Below are 10,000 nucleotides of genomic sequence, written 5' to 3' on the forward strand. Positions count from 1 at the left end.
GAAGAACGCAGCAAACTGTGCGTCATCGTGTGAACTGCAGGACACATGAACATCGACATTTTGAACGCATATCGCAGTCCATGCTGTTATGTACTTTAATTAATTTTATAGTGCTGCTTGGACTACATATGGTTGAGGGTTGTAAGACTATGCTAATTAAGTTGTTTATATAAATTTTATAATGAAATTTTATAAGCATATGGTATATTATTGGATAATAATAATTTAATTATTATATTATTCATAATATTAACAAATATATGAAAAACATTATCTCACATTAGTAAATAATTTGAATGTGAAAAACGAAGAGAAATATTTTCTTTTTCAATCAAATAATACTGAGAAATGTCTAGCATAAAAAATTTATCTAGAATTGTCTCTTATTAAAGATTAGTAAATAGAAAGCCGTTGACAATATTATTATTCTTCGTTGATTCGTTAGACCAAACAAATGCCATACAAATATATAAAATATATAACGAATTTAATAAAATGTTTTATCATTATATATAAAGAATTAATTGCAAAAAAAGTTATACACAACCTCAACTCATATGGGACTACCCCCTGAATTTAAGCATATTAATTAGGGGAGGAAAAGAAACTAACCAGGATTTTCTTAGTAGCGGCGAGCGAAAAGAAATCAGTTCAGCACTAAGTCACTTTGTCTATATGGCAAATGTGAGATGCAGTGTATGGAGCGTCAATATTCTAGTATGAGAAATTAACGATTTAAGTCCTTCTTAAATGAGGCCATTTACCCATAGAGGGTGCCAGGCCCGTATAACGTTAATGATTACTAGATGATGTTTCCAAAGAGTCGTGTTGCTTGATAGTGCAGCACTAAGTGGGTGGTAAACTCCATCTAAAACTAAATATAACCATGAGACCGATAGTAAACAAGTACCGTGAGGGAAAGTTGAAAAGAACTCTGAATAGAGAGTTAAACAGTACGTGAAACTGCTTAGAGGTTAAGCCCGATGAACCTGAATATCCGTTATGGAAAATTCATCATTAAAATTGTAATATTTAAACAATATTATGATAATAGTGTGCATTTTTTCCATATAAGGACATTGTAATCTATTAGCATACAAAATTTATCATAAAATATAACTTATAGTTTATTCAAATTAATTTGCTTGCATTTTAACACAGAATAAATGTTATTAATTTGATAAAGTGCTGATAGATTTATATGAATACAGTGCGTTAATTTTTCGGAATTATATAATGGCATAATTATCATTGATTTTTGTGTTTATTATATGCACTTGTATGATTAACAATGCGAAAGATTCAGGATACCTTCGGGACCCGTCTTGAAACACGGACCAAGGAGTCTAACATATGTGCAAGTTATTGGGATATAAACCTAATAGCGTAATTAACTTGACTAATAATGGGATTAGTTTTTTAACTATTTATAGCTAATTAACACAATCCCGGGGCGTTCTATATAGTTATGTATAATGATATTTATATTATTTATGCCTCTAACTGGAACGTACCTTGAGCATATATGCTGTGACCCGAAAGATGGTGAACTATACTTGATCAGGTTGAAGTCAGGGGAAACCCTGATGGAAGACCGAAACAGTTCTGACGTGCAAATCGATTGTCAGAATTGAGTATAGGGGCGAAAGACCAATCGAACCATCTAGTAGCTGGTTCCTTCCGAAGTTTCCCTCAGGATAGCTGGTGCATTTTAATGTTATATAAAATAATCTTATCTGGTAAAGCGAATGATTAGAGGCCTTAGGGTCGAAACGATCTTAACCTATTCTCAAACTTTAAATGGGTAAGAACCTTAACTTTCTTGATATGAAGTTCAAGGTTATGATATAATGTGCCCAGTGGGCCACTTTTGGTAAGCAGAACTGGCGCTGTGGGATGAACCAAACGTAATGTTACGGTGCCCAAATTAACAACTCATGCAGATACCATGAAAGGCGTTGGTTGCTTAAAACAGCAGGACGGTGATCATGGAAGTCGAAATCCGCTAAGGAGTGTGTAACAACTCACCTGCCGAAGCAACTAGCCCTTAAAATGGATGGCGCTTAAGTTGTATACCTATACATTACCGCTAAAGTAGATGATTTATATTACTTGTGATATAAATTTTGAAACTTTAGTGAGTAGGAAGGTACAATGGTATGCGTAGAAGTGTTTGGCGTAAGCCTGCATGGAGCTGCCATTGGTACAGATCTTGGTGGTAGTAGCAAATAATCGAATGAGACCTTGGAGGACTGAAGTGGAGAAGGGTTTCGTGTGAACAGTGGTTGATCACGAGTTAGTCGGTCCTAAGTTCAAGGCGAAAGCCGAAAATTTTCAAGTAAAACACAAATGCCATACAAATATAATTATATTATATAAATCAAGCTAATTAATATACTTGAATAATTTTGAACGAAAGGGAATACGGTTCCAATTCCGTAACCTGTTGAGTATCCGTTTGTTATTAAATATGGGCCTCGTGCTCATCCTGGCAACAGGAACGACCATAAAGAAGCCGTCGAGAGATATCGGAAGAGTTTTCTTTTCTGTTTTATAGCCGTACTACCATGGAAGTCTTTCGCAGAGAGATATGGTAGATGGGCTAGAAGAGCATGACATATACTGTTGTGTCGATATTTTCTCCTCGGACCTTGAAAATTTATGGTGGGGACACGCAAACTTCTCAACAGGCCGTACCAATATCCGCAGCTGGTCTCCAAGGTGAAGAGTCTCTAGTCGATAGAATAATGTAGGTAAGGGAAGTCGGCAAATTAGATCCGTAACTTCGGGATAAGGATTGGCTCTGAAGATTGAGATAGTCGGGCTTGATTGGGAAACAATAACATGGTTTATGTGCTCGTTCTGGGTAAATAGAGTGTCTGGCATTTATGTTGGTCACTTGTTCCCCGGATAGTTTAGTTACGTAGCCAATTGTGGAACTTTCTTGCTAAAATTTTTAAGAATACTAATTGGGTTAAACCAATTAGTTCTTATTAATTATAACGATTATCAATTAACAATCAATTCAGAACTGGCACGGACTTGGGGAATCCGACTGTCTAATTAAAACAAAGCATTGTGATGGCCCTAGCGGGTGTTGACACAATGTGATTTCTGCCCAGTGCTCTGAATGTCAAAGTGAAGAAATTCAAGTAAGCGCGGGTCAACGGCGGGAGTAACTATGACTCTCTTAAGGTAGCCAAATGCCTCGTCATCTAATTAGTGACGCGCATGAATGGATTAACGAGATTCCTACTGTCCCTATCTACTATCTAGCGAAACCACAGCCAAGGGAACGGGCTTGGAATAATTAGCGGGGAAAGAAGACCCTTTTGAGCTTGACTCTAATCTGGCAGTGTAAGGAGACATAAGAGGTGTAGAATAAGTGGGAGATATTAGACTTCGGTTTGGTATCGCCAATGAAATACCACTACTCTTATTGTTTCCTTACTTACTTGATTAAATGGAACGTGTATCATTTCCTAGCCATTATACGGATATATTTATTATATCTTATGGTATTGGGTTTTGATGCAAGCTTCTTGATCAAAGTATCACGAGTTTGTTATATAATCGCAAACAAATTCTTTAATAAAACGGTGCATTTATGTATTTTTGATTTGAAAATTTGGTATAACTCCAATTACTCAGGTATGATCCAATTCAAGGACATTGCCAGGTAGGGAGTTTGACTGGGGCGGTACATCTCTCAAATAATAACGGAGGTGTCCCAAGGCCAGCTCAGTGCGGACAGAAACCACACATAGAGCAAAAGGGCAAATGCTGACTTGATCTCGGTGTTCAGTACACACAGGGACAGCAAAAGCTCGGCCTATCGATCCTTTTGGTTTAAAGAGTTTTTAACAAGAGGTGTCAGAAAAGTTACCATAGGGATAACTGGCTTGTGGCGGCCAAGCGTTCATAGCGACGTCGCTTTTTGATCCTTCGATGTCGGCTCTTCCTATCATTGTGAAGCAAAATTCACCAAGCGTTGGATTGTTCACCCATGCAAGGGAACGTGAGCTGGGTTTAGACCGTCGTGAGACAGGTTAGTTTTACCCTACTAATGACAAAACGTTGTTGCGACAGCATTCCTGCGTAGTACGAGAGGAACCGCAGGTACGGACCAATGGCACAATACTTGTTCGAGCGAACAGTGGTATGACGCTACGTCCGTTGGATTATGCCTGAACGCCTCTAAGGTCGTATCCGTGCTGGACTGCAATGATAAATAAGGGGCAATTTGCATTGTATGGCTTCTAAACCATTTAAAGTTTATAATTTACTTTATAAACGACAATGGATGTGATGCCAATGTAATTTGTAACATAGTAAATTGGGAGGATCTTTGATCACCTGATGCCGCGCTAGTTACATATAAAAGCATTATTTAATACAATGACAAAGCCTAGAATCAATTGTAAACGACTTTTGTAACAGGCAAGGTGTTGTAAGTGGTTGAGCAGCTGCCATACTGCGATCCACTGAAGCTTATCCTTTGCTTGATGATTCGATAATAAAGATGTTGCAAAGCGGGCATAATCATTATGCTTGCTTGCAGCATCGCACGCCACTTTGTTTGTGGTGTGTAAGGTAGGGAAGAAGAAATATAAAAGACCTAAATTGGAAACATCAATATATAAGTAAATATTGAACAAACAAAATGTATCGTCATCTTATTAGTGACGCGATGATAAAGTGGCAAACATATTCCATGTATAAATATTCCTATGGTATTAAAATTCAAGTAAAGAGGACATATATAAAAGTTTGTATATATGGTTCATTCAATGGTAGCAGCGGTTGGTTGGTTGGTGTCTGCTCCTCTTATTGTTCAAAACTTATGTTATGGTAGCAAGTCTATATCGTCATATTATTAGTGACGCGAAAAAGTAGTGGCAAAACATATTCCATGTATAAATAAATATTCCTATGGTATTGAAATTCAAGTAAAGAGGCCATTCAAGTAAAGAGGACTTATATAAATATAAGTATATGTTCCTTCAATGGTAGCAGCGCGGTTGGTTGGTTGGTGTGTCTGCTCCTCTTATTGTTCAAAACTTATGTTATGGTAGCAAGACTGTATCGTCATATTATTAGTGACGCGAAAAAGTAGTGGCAAAACATATTCCATGTATAAATATTCCTATGGTATTGAAATTCAAGTAAAGAGGACATATAAAATTACTATCAATGGTAGCAGTGGTTGGTTGGTTGGTGGTTGGTTGGCGGCTGCTCCTATTATTGTTCAAGACTTATGTTATGGTAGCAAGTCTGTATCGTCATATTAATTATTAGTGACGCGAAAAAGTAGTGGAAATCATATTCCATGTATAAATAGATTCCTATGGTAATGAAATTTTCAAGTAAAGAGAGGACCATTCAAGTAAGAGGACATATAAAAAGTAAGTATATGTTCCTCCAATGGTAGCAGTGGTTGGTTGGTTGGCGGCTGATCCTCTTATTGTTCAAAACTTATTTTATCAATATGAGTTTGGCAATACAATAAAGAAGACCAATCTAATCCATATAAAACTAAATGTATTATATGGATATGCTTAGGAAACCCATATATTCATAAAAAAAAATTATGTATAGAAAATTATACATATATCTTTTATATAAATGAATCGTATGGATATCGCCTTATGGTAGGTATAATAACTTTTTAAGGCATAATAATGTATAATATAGAAAATATACATTGAAATATAAATGCATTTTTATAGATATGGCGGCATATAAGTGCCATATACACAAGAATAAATAATAGAATTTACCAATATATAATTAAAATGAGATATATAAACCTAGTGAGGGGCTGCACTAGTATATGAATCGTATGGATATGGCTTATAGGTATAATACCTATAAGGCATAATAATGTATAATATAATAAATATAAATTAAGATATGAATGAATTATATAAATATGGCATAGAAATGCCATATACATAAGAATAAATGGTAGAATTTACCCATATATCACTGAAACACGATATATAAACCAAATGATAGCTGGCACTAGTACTGTAAACATGCACGCAATAGTGCGTGGGGTAAAAAACTACTATAGGGAGGTGGTCGTTGGCGGGCCCCTCCTCGTATTGGTCAAAACTTATGTTATGCATATGAATTTGTCAATACTATATAGAACGCCAAGCATATCCATATAAACTATGGATATGCATAGAAATCCATACAAAAATAAAAAAAAATTATGTATAGAAAAATATACATATATTTATATAAGTGAATCGTATGGATATGGCTTATAGGTATAATACCTATAAGGCATAATAATGTATAACAAGTAAATATACATTGAAATGTGAATGCATTGTATGGATATGGCATATAAATGCCATATATATAGAAATAAATTGTATATCAATGATATAACAATTATAAACCTAGTGAGGGGCGGCACTAGTGAATGAATCGTATGGATATGGCTTATAGGTATAATACCTATAAGGCATAATAATGTATAATATAATAAATATACATTAAGATATGAATGGATTGTATAAATATGGCATAGAAATGCCATATACATAAGAATAAATGGTAGAATTTACCCATATATCACTGAAACACGATATATAAACCTAGTGATAGCTGGCACTAGTACTGTAAACAGGCACGTAGTAGTGCGTGGGGTAAAAAACTACTATAGGGAGGTGGTCGTTGGCGGGCCCCTCCTCGTATTGGTCAAAACTTATGTTATGCATATGAATTTGTCAATACTATATAGAACGCCAAGCATATCCATATAAACTATGGATATGCATAGAAATCCATACAAAAGTAAAAAAAAATTATGTATAGAAAAATATACATATATTTATATAAGTGAATCGTATGGATATGGCTTATAGGTATAATACCTATAAGGCATAATAATGTATAACAAGTAAATATACATTGAAATGTGAATGCATTGTATGGATATGGCATATAAATGCCATATATATAGAAATAAATTGTATATCAATGATATAACAATTATAAACCTAGTGAGGGGCGGCACTAGTGAATGAATCGTATGGATATGGCTTATAGGTATAATACCTATAAGGCATAATAATGTATAATATAATAAATATACATTAAGATATGAATGGATTGTATAAATATGGCATAGAAATGCCATATACATAAGAATAAATGGTAGAATTTACCCATATATCACTGAAACACGATATATAAACCTAGTGATAGCTGGCACTAGTACTGTAAACAGGCACGTAGTAGTGCGTGGGGTAAAAAACTACTATAGGGAGGTGGTCGTTGGCGGGCCCCTCCTCGTATTGGTCAAAACTTATGTTATGCATATGAATTTGTCAATACTATATAGAACGCCAAGCATATCCATATAAACTATGGATATGCATAGAAATCCATACAAAAGTAAAAAAAAATTATGTATAGAAAAATATACATATATTTATATAAGTGAATCGTATGGATATGGCTTATAGGTATAATACCTATAAGGCATAATAATGTATAACAAGTAAATATACATTGAAATGTGAATGCATTGTATGGATATGGCATATAAATGCCATATATATAGAAATAAATTGTATATCAATGATATAACAATTATAAACCTAGTGAGGGGCGGCACTAGTGAATGAATCGTATGGATATGGCTTATAGGTATAATACCTATAAGGCATAATAATGTATAATATAATAAATATACATTAAGATATGAATGGATTGTATAAATATGGCATAGAAATGCCATATACATAAGAATAAATGGTAGAATTTACCCATATATCACTGAAACACGATATATAAACCTAGTGATAGCTGGCACTAGTACTGTAAACAGGCACGCAGTAGTGCGTGGGGTAAAAAACTACTATAGGGAGGTGGTCGTTGGCGGGCCCCTCCTCGTATTGGTCAAAACTTATGTTATGCATATGAATTTGTCAATACTATATAGAACGCCAAGCATATCCATATAAACTATGGATATGCATAGAAATCCATACAAAAGTAAAAAAAAATTATGTATAGAAAAATATACATATATTTATATAAGTGAATCGTATGGATATGGCTTATAGGTATAATACCTATAAGGCATAATAATGTATAACAAGTAAATATACATTGAAATGTGAATGCATTGTATGGATATGGCATATAAATGCCATATATATAGAAATAAATTGTATATCAATGATATAAAAATTATAAACCTAGTGAGGGGCGGCACTAGTGAATGAATCGTATGGATATGGCTTATAGGTATAATACCTATAAGGCATAATAATGTATAATATAATAAATATACATTAAGATATGAATGGATTGTATAAATATGGCATAGAAATGCCATATACATAAGAATAAATGGTAGAATTTACCCATATATCACTGAAACACGATATATAAACCTAGTGATAGCTGGCACTAGTACTGTAAACAGGCACGCAGTAGTGCGTGGGGTAAAAAACTACTATAGGGAGGTGGTCGTTGGCGGGCCCCTCCTCGTATTGGTCAAAACTTATGTTATGCGTAAACATATGATTTTGTCAATACTATAAAGAAAACTTGTTTTGTACATACAAAACTAAATGAATTATATGGATATTGAAAAATAAATGGCATTATATCCATATAATGAAAATATACTTGTATTCTCTTATTATAAGAGAGAATACCGTATAGTTGGTTGGCAAAGACAATTGAAAATACCCGAATTGCAGATGATGGGTTCAAAAACTACTATAGGGTGGTGTAGCAAATAATATGAAGATGATATATCCATATAATGGATATTCACTAGTATTCTCTTATTATAATAGAGAATACCATATAAATGGTTGGCAAAGACAATTGAAAATACCCGAATTGAAGTTGACGGGTTCAAAAACTATTATAGGGTGATGTAGCAAATAAAATAATGAAGATATATCCATATAATGGAATTATATGTGTATTCTCTTATTATATGAGAGAGTACCAAACGGTTGATTGGCAAAGACAATTGAAAATACCCGAATTAAAGATATTGGGTCCAAAAACTACTATAGGATGGTCAATGGGCCGGCCATCTACTATTGACGTGACAAAATACTGTCTGTCGGTAGAGAAGATATTAATCCGTCAAATTTGTTTCTTTATTCATTTATGAATATGAGACTTGGCTCCACGGTTAATATTTTAAGCCCAAAGATAATAATGTTGAAACAAAGGCCAAGGTTTCTATTATACATAGAATAACAAATTGTTTCCGAACTTTATCGTTAATCCAAATAAATAATTACAATTGAGGCAGGCTAATAATGATATATATTTTGTATTGATAATCTTGATATATATGTATATTGGTCTGCCATTATCACATACTGAGTTATGTGATAATTCCCTGCGGGGATAAATTAAAAGAGGTGTCCCTATATTAAAAGAAAATAATATATATATATATTATTTCTTCTAACGTACATATCATATATGCGCTCGGTTTTATATTATATATTACCAAAGAGTCTTATATGAATATATACAGATAAATTTTAAATTTATCATCAAAATACAAATGATTTAATTCAATATTTTATATTGGTTAAACAAAAATTGTACATGTGTGGATACAATAATGACGTATGTCGAACAAAAAAGATATTTTAGAATGAAATATGCAAATATAAAGAAAATTATTACGTATTACGAAAAAAAATATTGTGTTTTTAACATCAATAATTAAAAAACTTGTTATTATTAGTGGCGGAACAAGTATATATTGTGAAAACAACAAACGTATACGAATGCTATATAAAAATGGCCGTATTCGATAGAAAACAATCTATAAAATTTATATTGCTAATTTCTATTCAAAAATATGAATGAAATATGAATAAAAACATTATTCTGGTTGATCCTGCCAGTAGTTATATGCTTGTCTCAAAGATTAAGCCATGCATGTCTAAGTACACACGAATTAAAAGTGAAACCGCAAAAGGCTCATTATATC

General features: G+C 33.4%; 3 non-coding genes across 3 annotated transcripts in view; all 3 read left to right on the forward strand.

The window, feature by feature from the left end:
* Positions 1 to 142, forward strand: part of LOC119561904 — a 179-nt gene extending 37 nt beyond the window's left edge. Inside the window, exon 1 of the ribosomal RNA XR_005221513.1 lies at positions 1 to 142. This exon is cut by the window's left edge and continues 37 nt beyond it. This is a non-coding gene — a ribosomal RNA (5.8S ribosomal RNA).
* A 401-nt stretch (positions 143 to 543) lies between these two features.
* On the forward strand, positions 544 to 4,514 carry LOC119561901. Its single transcript, XR_005221511.1, has one exon. It is a non-coding gene; the product is annotated as a large subunit ribosomal RNA (ribosomal RNA).
* A 5,380-nt stretch (positions 4,515 to 9,894) lies between these two features.
* The window catches only part of LOC119561900, a 1,995-nt gene continuing 1,889 nt past the window's right edge, over positions 9,895 to 10,000 (forward strand). The window contains exon 1 of the ribosomal RNA XR_005221510.1: positions 9,895 to 10,000. This exon is cut by the window's right edge and continues 1,889 nt beyond it. This is a non-coding gene — a ribosomal RNA (small subunit ribosomal RNA).

This window comes from Drosophila subpulchrella, unplaced genomic scaffold (genome assembly GCF_014743375.2).
Source record: "Drosophila subpulchrella strain 33 F10 #4 breed RU33 unplaced genomic scaffold, RU_Dsub_v1.1 Primary Assembly Seq386, whole genome shotgun sequence".
Taxonomy (NCBI): Eukaryota; Metazoa; Arthropoda; class Insecta; order Diptera; family Drosophilidae; genus Drosophila; species Drosophila subpulchrella.